Source organism: Cryptomeria japonica, chromosome 5 (assembly GCF_030272615.1).
Source record: "Cryptomeria japonica chromosome 5, Sugi_1.0, whole genome shotgun sequence".
Classification (NCBI taxonomy): domain Eukaryota; kingdom Viridiplantae; phylum Streptophyta; class Pinopsida; order Cupressales; family Cupressaceae; genus Cryptomeria; species Cryptomeria japonica.
Window position 1 is genome coordinate 484,013,567 of NC_081409.1, and position 13,381 is coordinate 484,026,947.

The 13,381-nt window shown below is 38.7% G+C and overlaps 1 protein-coding gene across 5 annotated transcripts in view; it reads left to right on the forward strand.

Annotated features, from left to right (window-relative positions):
- Positions 1 to 13,381, forward strand: part of LOC131030760 (pentatricopeptide repeat-containing protein MRL1, chloroplastic) — a 268,461-nt gene that overhangs the window by 20,823 nt on the left and 234,257 nt on the right. The gene's annotated exons all lie outside the window — the stretch shown is intronic.

A 13,381-nucleotide genomic window follows, 5' to 3' on the forward strand; every position in this document is an offset into this window, starting at 1 on the left:
TATTGTTATAACACCACTTATCATATGTCCATCAGGATGACTCCTTTCATGGCACTCTATGGTTATGATGCACCTAGCTTCATGGATTTAGTTTTGGGGGACAGCAGAGTGCCCAAAGCCAAAAACTTATTGCAGGATAGTCAGGACATCCTGAAAGTGCTCAAGGAGAATATACAGCAGGCCCAGAATCAACAGAAATTGTACGCTGATCAGCACCGAATAGAGCGCAGTTTCGAGGTAGTGGATATGGTTTACTTGAGGCTACAACCATATAGACAGTCATCACTCAAGAAGAGCGGAGCTGAAAAGTTGAAGCCTAGATTTTATGGTCCCTACAGGGTGATTCGCAGAGTGGGCGAAGTCGCCTATGAGCTTGAGCTTCCAGAGGGCAGTCGGGTGCACAATGTATTTCATGTGTCTAGGCTTAAGAAAGCTATTGGTCAGAGTGTAGTACCTTCTGCAGATTTACCTCCTTTGGATGAGGAGGGGAAGCTCGTGTTAGTACCTGAGGCTATTCTGGACACCAGAGAGAGGAAACTCAGAAACAGGATAGTGAAGGAGTATTTGGTCAGATGGAGAGACCTGTCGGAGGAAGATGCTACATGGGAGAATGAGCAGGTGATACAGCAGGCTGGACTGAGATTGCTTGAGGACAAGCAATTTCAAGGGGGGGGGGACTGTAATGTCCCCACTCTAGCAGATTGACCAAGTATATGTGCGTTAGCCTAGCTCTACATGGTCCCGAGGGCTAACGAAGGGTTTAAAGGGATCCTGGAGTGTTTTGGCCTAGTCATTTCCAGTTTGGGCCAAAACGAAGTTGATTTACTTAGTTTCAGACATACTTACTATTTTTAGTAAGTCAGCAGGACACAACGGGGGCTAGTTTTGGTGATTGGATTTGATACTCCTTGGCGAGAGCTTTCCGACGAGCTATCACTCATGCTATTCGGAGTCCGATTGCTAATATATTTTAATGCCTGAAGTTTTATTAAAGTAACATTTAATTTAATTGTAAAATATTAAAGTGTTACTTTAATATTTATTTTATGGAGATATGTGTAAATCAAAGGGGCAACCAAGGGAGACATAAGTGAATATTTTAATATGTTTTATATTGAACATGTTTTATCCCACATTGCTTGAGTGAGTTGGGTCGCCCCTTGGAGAAAGAATAAAAGGGAGCTTTTGTGGCTTCATTGGGCATGTGGAATATGAGAAGAATTTGGTGTGTGAGTTGCAGATCCGTTCTTGGCATTAGAGGACGTCTATCCTCTCTTGTGACATTCTAGACGTCATTCCCTTGGGGTTTGGCCTTTGGAATCCTTTGCTATTAGCTTCATTTACAGGCAGATTGGGTGCTTTTCCAGCTACAAGCAGCAGCATTATTTGGTTGCATTTCCAGCTACAGGCCGCGACACTATTCACGCGGGTACTATTCACGCGACACTATTCACGCGGGTACTATTCACGCGACACTATTCACGTGGGTACTATTCACGCGGCACTATTCACGCGGGTACTATTCACCTGGCACTATTCACACAGCACTATTCATGCAGCACTATTCATGCAGCACTATTCATGGTACTGTAGCAGCAGAATTAGAAACTTTGGTTGGAACATTATGTCAAAATGCTGGAGTATTTAGTGAGTTGAAAATAACCTGCTATGTATTTGATTTTTGTTAATTCTGGAAATAATATTATAACAGCAGTAGTTCAATTTCCAATTTGCCTATTATTGTAAATTCTTTTAGTTCATGTTATGTGGTTTCATACCTGTGCAAAGACTTAAAAACAAAAAAAACATTGAAACATTAAACGGAGGAATAAGGAGTTGGCTGCAAACTGTTTGACTAAATTCCTATCAGCAGTGGGGTTAGTTTTTGGGCATTCTAGGGTGTCCATTACAAAAGGAACTTCGGAACCTCAGGGTTTCGGGGAAGAGAAGGGGAGACTAAGGAAAGGAACTTCAGAACCTCGGGGTTCCGGAGTTCCGGGGAAGAGAAAAAGAAGACAAAGGAAAGGAACTTCAGAACCTCGAGGTTCCGGAGTTCCGGGGAGACAACACTTCACACCTCATAATTCCATTGCTTTTCTCCTTGATCAATTGGGGCAGCACTGGTCCATGGATCGTATCTCTAATCGGTTCTTACTGATGGACTAAGGGTGTCATAAAATGACAATACAACCAAAGCGTGCTCTTGAGAATCGCTAGAATCAACAAGTCTATACAAACCATGATCCTCAAGTCCCATAGCGATTGTAGTATGAGTCTCCCTATCAACGATGTTGCAGATGGACGAACAAAAGACGACATCTATTTGAGGAGAATGCCTCATGATCTGACTGACGGAGAGGAGATTATGTTCCATGCCTGGAACATAGTAGACGTCAAGAAAAATTAAATTTCTACCTCTTGAGTGAATCTGGACAGTGCCCTTACCAGCAATTGTGTACTCTTCTCCTCCGAAGATTACTGAATCCGAAAATGGTTTAAATTTCGTGAACCATTCCCGATGATGAGTAAAATGCCGTGAAGCTCTTGAATCAATATACCAGGCAGGTGAGTGTATTGGATTTGCTATTCTCTTGGCCATAAAAGCATAGAAAGCAGATTCTTTCTACTCAGAGTGTCCGGCGACATTTGCTTTCTGTTGAGACCCTCCCTGCTTCTTTTGTTCTGAAGCCATTCGAATTCGACACTCGGCCTTCATGTGACCAAACTTGTGATAATAATTGCACTGAACGTTCTTCTTCTTCTTGCTGTTCTGAGAAGAACCAAAGCCTTTCGGCTGAGAAGATTGAGCCTTCCATTTGTTCTTAGTAGAAGATTTGGCAGAGAGTGCTCGATGGAGGGAGAACTGGTACTGCTTCCAAACTGCTGTCATCACCGATCTTGCTATGAAAGCTTGTTACAAAGATCAGAAAACTTCAAATCGACATTAGTGGAAGTGATATTGAGTGTTTTGATGAAATGCTCATACGAGCGTGGGAGACTCTTCAAAGTAATGACCACCATATCTTCTTCCTCCATTTTTCGACCAATAGCTTCTAGCTGGTCGCGACTATCCTTGATCTTTGTCAGATGCTTCTGAAGAGATGTTTTCTCATCCATCATGATCGTGAAGAGGATTTTCTTAAGAAAGAACGCTTTGTTCTTGTCAGAGGTTTCATGAAGACTCTTCAAATGATCCCATATTTCCTTCGCAGTTTTGCCGGACGGTACCTAAGGTAGCTGCTCATTAGTAACAGAGAGTTTGATGAGCATGACGGCTTCCCGGTTGTGCTCATCCCATTTGTCCTGATCTTTTCCGACAGTATCTGAATGTTGAGACGTTCCTAGAACAACTGCATCAAGACATCGGTACTAAAAAATAGTCAACATACGCTGCTTCTAGGTGTTGTAGTTGCGGCCATTGAACTTTTGGCTTCTTTCGAGCATAATGTTCGTTGGCGATGCCATCACATACCCCAAGGTCGATCTGGTGAAGGCATGAAAATTAGAGGATGAAAACAAATTCTTCTAGTGGGATTTAGAGGTAGAAACTGAAACCTTGACACAGTTTTCGAGGTAGAAATTTTTTGGAAGACTCGGAAAAAATCTGATGATAATCCAGTTCAGATCTTGAAAAATCCATAAAGATTCTGCAAATAATTTTTTTTTCTGATTTGAAACGAAGGAGAATCTCAAAACCCTAGCACAGTTTTCGAGGTAAATTTTTGACTGATCCAGAAAAATCTAACGAAGACCCATAATTCCTTGCAAAAAACCCAGAAAGAATCTGCAATTAGAATAATTTTTTTGAAAATGAAGGGTCAAATCCGCGGGCTCAAAAAATGAGGCACAAAAAACAATGCAGCCAAAAAAATCCGACGACAACCCTGTTGAGCTCTCTAAAAACCCACAGCAATTCTGCAACCGGAAAAAAATTTGCCTTGAAACAGAGGGTCAAGACCCTAGGCGAAAATACTGCAGACCCAAAAAAATCTGATGGTGACGCAGTTGAGGTTTCGAAAAACCCACCAAGAATCTGTGATTGAAATTTTTTTTCGCCTTGAAACAGAGGGTCAAAACCCCAGGCGAAGTTGCAGAAACCCTAGGTCGTTAAAAAACGTGCAGATTTTCTGAGAAAAATAGGTTCCGTGCCCTAGCTCTGATACCATGTGGAAATCAGATTCACTGGTAAAATATCTTAGTTCATATTAACTGGTAAAGATTACATTCTATAGAAATACAAAACACTGTAGAAATTAATGATATTACCTACCTCTATCTACCTAATACTGTATATACATTAATGAAATCTAACAACCTAAGTTGACCATTAACAATATAAGAAATTATTACTCTTAACACATTCAAGGGTCAACCAAGTGGATTTTTGTATCAGATTGCAGGGCTTGCATTGTCAATCCGATCTGAGCAGTTTGGTTACATTTTTCAGCAAGTTTGTTGCACTTTTAAGCCAGCCGTACCTTCCCTAGGTCAACTGTACCATTTGTGGGAGCCTGGGGTTGCAAATAAATAAGGAGGGTTTTGGAGCAGCTATTGCTTGTGAAATCATTGTTAGGAGGTTACTAAGGCCTTTTGGTGATGTATTTGGTGAAACCCCAGCACATTTGAATGATATCAGCAAATTAGAGGGGAAAAGGAAGCAATTTTGGTGATCTCTCTTGGCAAGATTTCAGAATAAGCTCCAAATCAGCTATTCATCCCTTCAATTGTTTTTGATAATTATTGTTTAGAGGAATAAAACATGTTGGAGCAGTTGGTACACATTGGGAGCTCCTGTAGCAGCATTTTCATTCAATAAAGTCAATAAAGAAGCCCTCCAGGCTAGGCATTGGACCCCTGGTAGGCCAATTTGGCATGTTAGTGTTGAAATTCAACTATTCTTTGCATTTGTTAATTGCTGTTAATAAATCAGTCATTCTGAAATTTAGTTTCAGTAGTTGTCATTTGTTACTTGCATTTCCTCATTGCATTATACATTCTATAAATTCAAAAACCCTCAAAAAAACACGACACCCAAACTCCCTCAAGAAAACTTCTAGCTTCAATTCGCTGGTCAAAGATTGAATTTGAAACAATACAAATCAGAATTGTGCCATTCCTAGTCGGCATCTTTCAAAGGTACAACTCTTCGTGCATTTGACTATTACTTCTTTCATAAATTCGCATGGTAGGAAGCAGGAAGATTAAGAATAGAATGTGAAGTGAGTTTCTTGAGAATCTTAAGATCCATGTGACAAGTATTCTCCTAGGAGGAATGTAATGTCCCCTAATTGGGTATGCCCTAAGTTTGCCCTAATTTCTTAATTTCCAAGTGGATAAGAGGATTTAGGAAATACCTTATTTTGTAATGTCCTCTAATTGGGTATGCCCTAAGTTTGCCCTAATATCTTAATTTCCAAGTGGATAAGAGGATTTAGGAAATACCTTTCAGCTAATTGAAACCCTGCAATAGATTAGAAACTTCTTACAACAATAATCTCATAAATCAGATTTGTGAAATTCTAGCAGAACAGTAATCAGATTAGTAGAACAAAGATCAGATTAGTGAATTCACAACAACATTATTAAGAATTAATTTATATATATTTAGATCATAATCAGTAACAGAATTTGTGATCCATCCATTAAATAATAAATACTCTAAATGTCTTGGAGGCTCAACCATAGTAGAGCATAGGAGAAAGTGACCTCGATGGGGTGTCTCAGACCCTCTACCCTGGGCCCAAGAGTGGATATACCATCCCTCTTGGCCTCATGTGACCCATGCCATCCAGATGAGGTGGCCCACCCAGTGAGGTGTCCCCTTTCCATTATCTCGTCATCTTGCCAACCTTCTCCTTCCCTTTTATGATTGGTCCCCCTGTACTTATGCATCATGATAGGAGAGAGAGGTTTCAACAAGGTGCCCTGGAAACCATCTCCTTTAGGCCCAAGGGCAATACCCACTATACCCCCTTGGTCTCATGGGACCATCTGGTCCCCTCACAGAGGTAGTGTACCCTAGAGGAATGCCTCATCACCGCACCCCTCTTGCAAACCCTCTTCCTTCTATCACAACATGGAAAACACTCAAAATGAATGGGAATATATATGACGTAACTGTATAATATAATGGTCTGATTCACATTTTCTATGATATATATATAGTCATGTCAACAGTATGTAAATAATCATAAAGATGCTGAAGTAGTTATGCAGACAGTGATATATATATATATATTGTAATAGCACTTAGGGGTTTGCACAGAATTACCATACCACACAACAATAGTTAGAAGGACTGCCTGAGATTATGTCTTAAGATATATCAGATCCTCTATGCCATCGGTGACTGCATATACCCCACTTTCCTAATCTGCTGATAACATATTTATGTGTCTGCTGCTTATACTCAGAATTCTGCATTTTATCCTTTTTGCCCTTTTGTCTACTCTAAAAAGGGAATCCCCTTCCACTCTCCTTCTCAAATGAAACCTTCTACCCCTTAACTTCCAATGTGAGGAAGAGTCACACCCCTTCATCATGCCTTCCCTTTGCCAGGGTCACAACCTTTCATCATATCTGTCCTTAAAAGTCACTTCATTATTTTCTGCCCGTTCCTTTCTTCTTCCATTAAGCCTTCCTTAGTCCCCATTCTCCATTCTTTCTTCCTTTTCTCCATATCCTCCCTCTCCATATTAATTGCTTACTCTTTTTATACTCTCATGTCTCGTTGAGGAGACACATCTATTTGGAAAGAGATATCCCTTTGAAAGGTCATGTCCCCTCATTGCTGTCTTACTATTTATATCATATCTGCACTTCTGATTGTAGATTAAAGTTGTTGTTTCTGTAGTGACCCACCCGGATCACGGAAGCATAACTGATTGTAGGGCTGAGTTTTTTTTTGTTTTTATGATTTTTTGATTTTTTGGTGTTTTTGGGACTGCAGATGCTTGCAAATAAAAATAACACCCAGGTAATGCAACTAATGGAATGCCAATTGAAAGGGACAGCAACAATAGCTAATTTACTGATTTTATTTATTTCAAAATCAATTTAATTTACTTCAAACTACAAGAGACATACCCGTGCACAGTGTTGCCGGGAATAATCATTATGTTATGTTGTCATATTATGTTTATGTTGTCGTCGGTAATAATGAGTTACGGCAGTCAGTTAGTTAGTCGTCTCGAAGGGCAGTTGGACACGACGGTTGGTTGCACCCCTTCGGGTATTATATATTGCATACCGTTCCTTCTTAGTATCATCATGATAGTCGTATCTGGGTTTAGTGTTATAAGCACTTGATGTACATGGACTGTTGAATTAATACAGAGACTGTTATTTAATATATTTCCATTATGTTCTGTGCATTTACTTTCGGCATTTAATCATTTACCCGTATGTGGCAAACACACAGTAGTACTAAATTTGTGAATTTCTGAACCATTTCATGGGCTCCCAATGGCCTTATTTTTTGGCACAGTACAGTACATTCAATCTGGTTTGTAACAGCAACTGGGTCTTCTGATGTTTGGTCTGAGATGACTCCCAAAAACCCATGTCCAACTGTACTTTCCAAGTAATGACCAAAAGAGGGTACTGCTGGGTTAATTTTGCTGATATGGACTGTTGTAGAGACTCCAAATAATTTTGATCTGCTATGAAACTCCTCTAATCTTTCCTCCAAAAGACTGATCCATTGTATTCACCTTAACAATTGCTGGAAATGATGATTATCCCTTCAAGAATACCTTTGGATGGTCTCACACACCTGTAGGTATTACTTCTCCCGAGAGTTTACATTCCTAGAAGGTCTGATCTGCTGCTCAAACTCCTGCTCAGAGCTCAAAACCCTAATGCTGCTGTAAAAATGAGTTGAAGAAAGCCAAATTTCCCTCCCAAAAGTCACTTTATTCCTTCCTCTTGGATCGAACTCCCTCAAAAGGCATCATTTTGTCATATTCTAAGTTTATGCTTTGGAATATGTTCCTCACCAAGAAGTTCGAACCTTTTTGGGAATGCTTTTTGTTTATTTCATTAAGTTGTTTTTAAAAAACAACATTATGTCTCTAGGCATCATGACTCCCAAGGGGGTCCACTTGGCCCATTTATCATTATAATAATATAATAACCTTATTTAGGCATTTTATTTAAATAAACGAAGATATTAAAGTTATTATTTAAATATTCAAATTACACCTTGAAATCGCACCCAATCACCCCCAAACTGAAACCAATGGTGCCACTGGTACCCGGGGTGATGACTGGACGTAGAGCTCCAACTGCCAGTCTCCCCTAAAAAGTAGGGATCCTCCTCAAAGACTCAGGAACTGTCCCTGGTCACTGAAATTCACTCCACTGGCTCCATGACAATTCTCCCGACATCCTGGTGGGTCCACTGGTGACTATCAGTCTACTCCTAAAAAATAGGAATCTCCCTAAAATTTCGGAGACAGTTCCCCAACAAATGGGGATGCTCCCAGTGTCTCTTGCTATGCTTCCCCAAGCTCCGGGTGAACTAACAATCACTCCCTAAAAAATAGGATCCTCTCCCTAAAAAATAGGAAACTGGCTTAAGACTCCAGAAATGATTCATATGCCCAATCAAAACCTCCTGTGCCATTGTGTAAGTCCCCTATCCACTATATTAGCCTATGGGGATTCCTGTCAATAGGCTAATCCTGCTAGAGCACTACTGCCTTAGGGAGGGAACGTGACAGTTTCAAATGAAGTTATCTTCTCCCTTTTATACCTCAGGTTTAAGGAGGTCACAACTTTTTATTTCATGCCTTTTGACCATTCATTAAACTTAACTAAGTTTTAATAATTTTAATATTATTCTTTTATGTGTTAATTATAATTTTATTTTTATTCTTTTAATTTTATTATCAATATTTATTATTAATTGCTATTTCAAAATGGGAACATTACAGTCCACCTGCCCAAAATTGCTTGTCCTCAAGCAATGATCATGGAGTGCTTCAAGATGGCTTTGGAAACACACATGGAATAAACTTGCTGCTAACACATCAAAGGTGATGTAAGACACAAGGCATGCTTTAGGAGGGCGCACACACATGAAGTAATCATGCTGAGAACATCATGGAGCAAACACATGAGACACATAAGGCACATAAGATACAGGTGATACATGAGAGGTTCTTATGGAGTAAGCACGCTGTAAGTCATTAATGATGAAGCAAACAAACAAATACACTTATGATATGTAGCATCGAGATGCAAAGCATAAATGAGAAAGTTATACATATAAAACACACATGGAGTAAACATGCTGAAAACACATTAGGCATGAAGAAAACACTTGAAGCACGAAGTATACGCACAAAGTATACACATAAGGCATGAATCAGACACACAAATACACATAAGGTGTAAAGTATGAACTGTACACATGAATACATAAGACAAAGCATATACATAAAGCATGAAGTACACACACTTATACACGTAAGGCATGAATTATACACATGAATACACGTAAGTTATGAATCGTACACATGAATAGACGCAAGGCATAAAACATGGAGCATACATGTAAAACATGTAAGACATGAAGTAATACACATAAATACACAAAGGCATGAAGTATAATACACATAAGGCATGAAGCACACATGTAAGGCATGAAGCAATACATGTAAGGTACAAAGCATAAATGAGAAACGCACTCATGGTGTGGACATACACATCAGTCATGAAGCAACACATAAATGCACATAAGACACAAGGCATACATGCTTGAAACATATCAGACATGAAGCAACACAAGTCATATATTACATATAAAATATAGATGGAGTAAGCATGCTCAACACACATTACACACATATGGACATTCACTGTTGGCCTTAGGAGAATGACTGTCAAAGTAGGTTTACCCTGCAGGTTGGCAGAATCATGCTCTTATACCATTTATAATGTCCCCTAATTGGGTATGCCCTAAGTTTGCCCTAATTTCTTAATTTCCAAGTGGATAAGAGGATTTAGGAAATACCTTTCACCCAATTGAAACCCTGCAACAGATTAGAAACTTCTTACAACAATTATCTCAAAAATCAGATTTGTGAAATCATAGCGGAACAAAGATCATATTAGTGAATTCGCAGTAACATTATTAAGAATTAATTTATATATATTTAGATCATAATCAATAACAGAATTAGTGACTCATCCATTAAATACTCTAAATGTCTTGGAGGCTCAACCATATGAGAGCATAGGAGAAAGTGACCTTGATGTGGTGTCTCGGACCCTCTACCTTGGGCCCAAGAGCGGATATACCATCCCTCTTGGTCTCATGTGGCTCATGCCATTCAGATGAGGTGGCCTACCTAGTGAGGTGCCCCTTTCCATTAACTCGTCATCTTGCCAACTTTCTCCTTCCCTTTTATAATTGGTCCCCTTGTACTTATGCATCATGATAAGAGAGAGAGATTGCGACAAGGTTCCCTGAAAACCATCTCCTCTAGGCCCAAGGGCAGTACCCATTGTACCTCCTTGGCCTCATGGGACCATCTGGTCCCCTCATAGAGGTGGCTCACCATAGAGGAATGCCTCATCACCGTACCCCTCTTGCAGACCCTCTTCCTTCATATATATATATATATGCATCAAGATGCTGAAGTTGTTATGCAGACAGTGATGTGCAGAAACAGATATATATATATATATATATATATATATACTTAGGGGTTTGCACAGAATGACCATACCACACAACAGTAGTTAGACGGACTGCCTGAGATTATGTCTTAAGATATATCAGATCCTTTATGCCATCGATGACTGCATATACTCCCCTTTCCAAATCTGCTGATAACATATTTATGTGTTTGCTGCTTATACTCAGAATTCTGCATTTTAGGATGGCATCCCATATCCTCCTTTCTGCTCTAAAAAGGGAATCCCCTTCCACTCTCCTTCTCAAATGAAACCTTCTCCCCCTTATAACTTCCAATGTGAGGGAGAGTCACACCCCTTCATCATGCCTTCCCTTTGCAAGGGTCACAACCTTTCACAATTACCACCCCTTCGAAAGGTCACAACCTTTCATCATTTCTGTCCTTAAAAGTCACTTCCTTATTTTCTGCGCATTCCTTTCTTCTTTTATTAATCCTTCTTTAATCCCCATGCTCCATTCTTTCTTCCTTTTCTCCATATCCCCCCTCTCCATATTATGCCCTTACTCTTTTTATACCCTTACTTTTTTTATACCCTCATGTCTTGTTGAGGAGACACATCTCTTTGGAAAGAGATATCCCTTTGAAAGGTCATGTCCCTTCATTGCTATCTTACTATTTAACTCAGATCTGCACTTCTGATTGTAGATTAAAATTGTTGTTTCAAATGAAGTTATTTTCTCCCTTTTATACCTCATGTTTTCACATCTCTTTGGAAAGAGATATCCCTTTGAAAGGTCATGTCCCTTCATTGCTGTCTTACTATTTAACTCAGATCTGCACTTCTGATTGTAGATTAAAATTGTTGTTTCAAATGAAGTTATTTTCTCCCTTTTATACCTCATGTTTTAGGAGGTCGCAACTTTTCATTTCACGCCTTTTGACGATTCATTATACTTAACTAAGTTTGAATTATTTTAATTTTATTCTTTTATGTGTTAATTATAATTTTATTTTTATTCTTTTAATTTTATTATCAATATTTATTATTAAATCCTATTATAAAATGGGGACATTACAAGGAAGTGTATCTGTTGCAATATAGAAATCATTATAAAATATAATTTCAGAATATCGTATGTTTTGGACTTTACCACATTTTTGATTTTGGAACTCTTCAAAGAATTTTTTGGGTGGCTGTTGTACCAGAAATCCCTGATGTATTCAGCTATCCCTGACACACTTAGAGTAATTTCTAAGCTTTACAACATATATTATGGGTTTAAATGCTTAGCAGTGGTAAGCAAAATGACATCTCAAAATAATAACTATTTTTTGGTATTTTCATAAAATTTTGTCCTCAATTGCCCTCTGGATTGGTTGCCCCTCACTTGCGAAGCACAGAGTCCAAGTGTTTCTTGCTCTTGGACCGATGTGAGAATTGGCTGAATCTGGTTTGCGGTGGATCACTTTGCTTGGTAATTGAACCAATACCTTGACAACCTTATGCGGTGGAATTTGTTGCCATTTGTTCCCCTTTTGTCTATCATTGAATTGATCTGCTGTTGCTGGTGTCACATGATTAGGATTCAACTCTGGGAGCTTCAGCTGTTGTTCAATATTAAACATGTCTAATCGAGGAAGAAGGTATTTGGTGGCAGCATATGACTCTTATTTTGGAGGTTTGAGTTTTCTGTTTGGCCTTTTTAAGATATTAACTAGGTTCTGTCAGACTTGGATGATATTTGGCCCAGACCAACTTTTTGGTTTGGTTGAGCTTGCCAAGTTTTGTCTTGACCATTTATTACATGTTTATAAATTTTAAAATGAAAAATACTTAATGTGTGTTGCAAAGTATATAAAATATAAAATAAAACCATTAAGCAACAAAACATAACATATTAGAATTTAGAAATAAAGGTGACAGACAAATGCTAAGCCCAGTTGTTCAATATGTAGCATATTAGAGATCTGATGAACTTTGAAGTGTTTCAGAGTAGACTATATTCATTTTTAAAGGTGTAGTTTATGAGTTCATAACAACAGGGAAATGCTCTTCTTTTCTGATATCCAGCTAAATTCTTTGCTTAGCCTCTGAAATTTGAGCACTGAACCTTCAACCAGCAGATGGAAACGTTCTCTGGTTTTCTTCATTTTGTGGTGACGAATTTGCAACTAGGGAAATGGTTTTACCAGCAAACCTTCGTTTCCTGCATCTCATTTATAGTCACACAACATGGAGTTCTCAACTCTCAAGCTGTATTTCTTCTTGGCGCATGATGTGGCAAGAGATTTCCTGAAAAGTGGGTCAAATATCGTTCTGAAAAATTGACACATATAAGACCTAAAGGTTGCTTGCATTAAACTAGCTCTAGCAAACCTTTATATCATTCCACATAGCTCCCTTACATACTTGTGAGGTAGCCATCTATAGCCACACAGCATGAAGTTCTTAATTCTCAAGCTCTATTTCTTCTTAGCACGTGATGCGGTGAGAGATTTCCTACCAAAGGGGTCATAAATCATTCTATAAAATTGAGAAATATAAGACCTAAGTATTATCTGCATTAAACTTGTTCTTGCATTTCATTTCAAGCGTACAAGGGATATTAAGTAGTTTAATCCTTAATGCATTAAATACAATTGAAAACAACAGATAAAACAATATTGCAAGGACTAAAAAGGATGGGTAATTACATATAACTTTAATTTTCAAGTATATTCTATAGTTGTTAAAT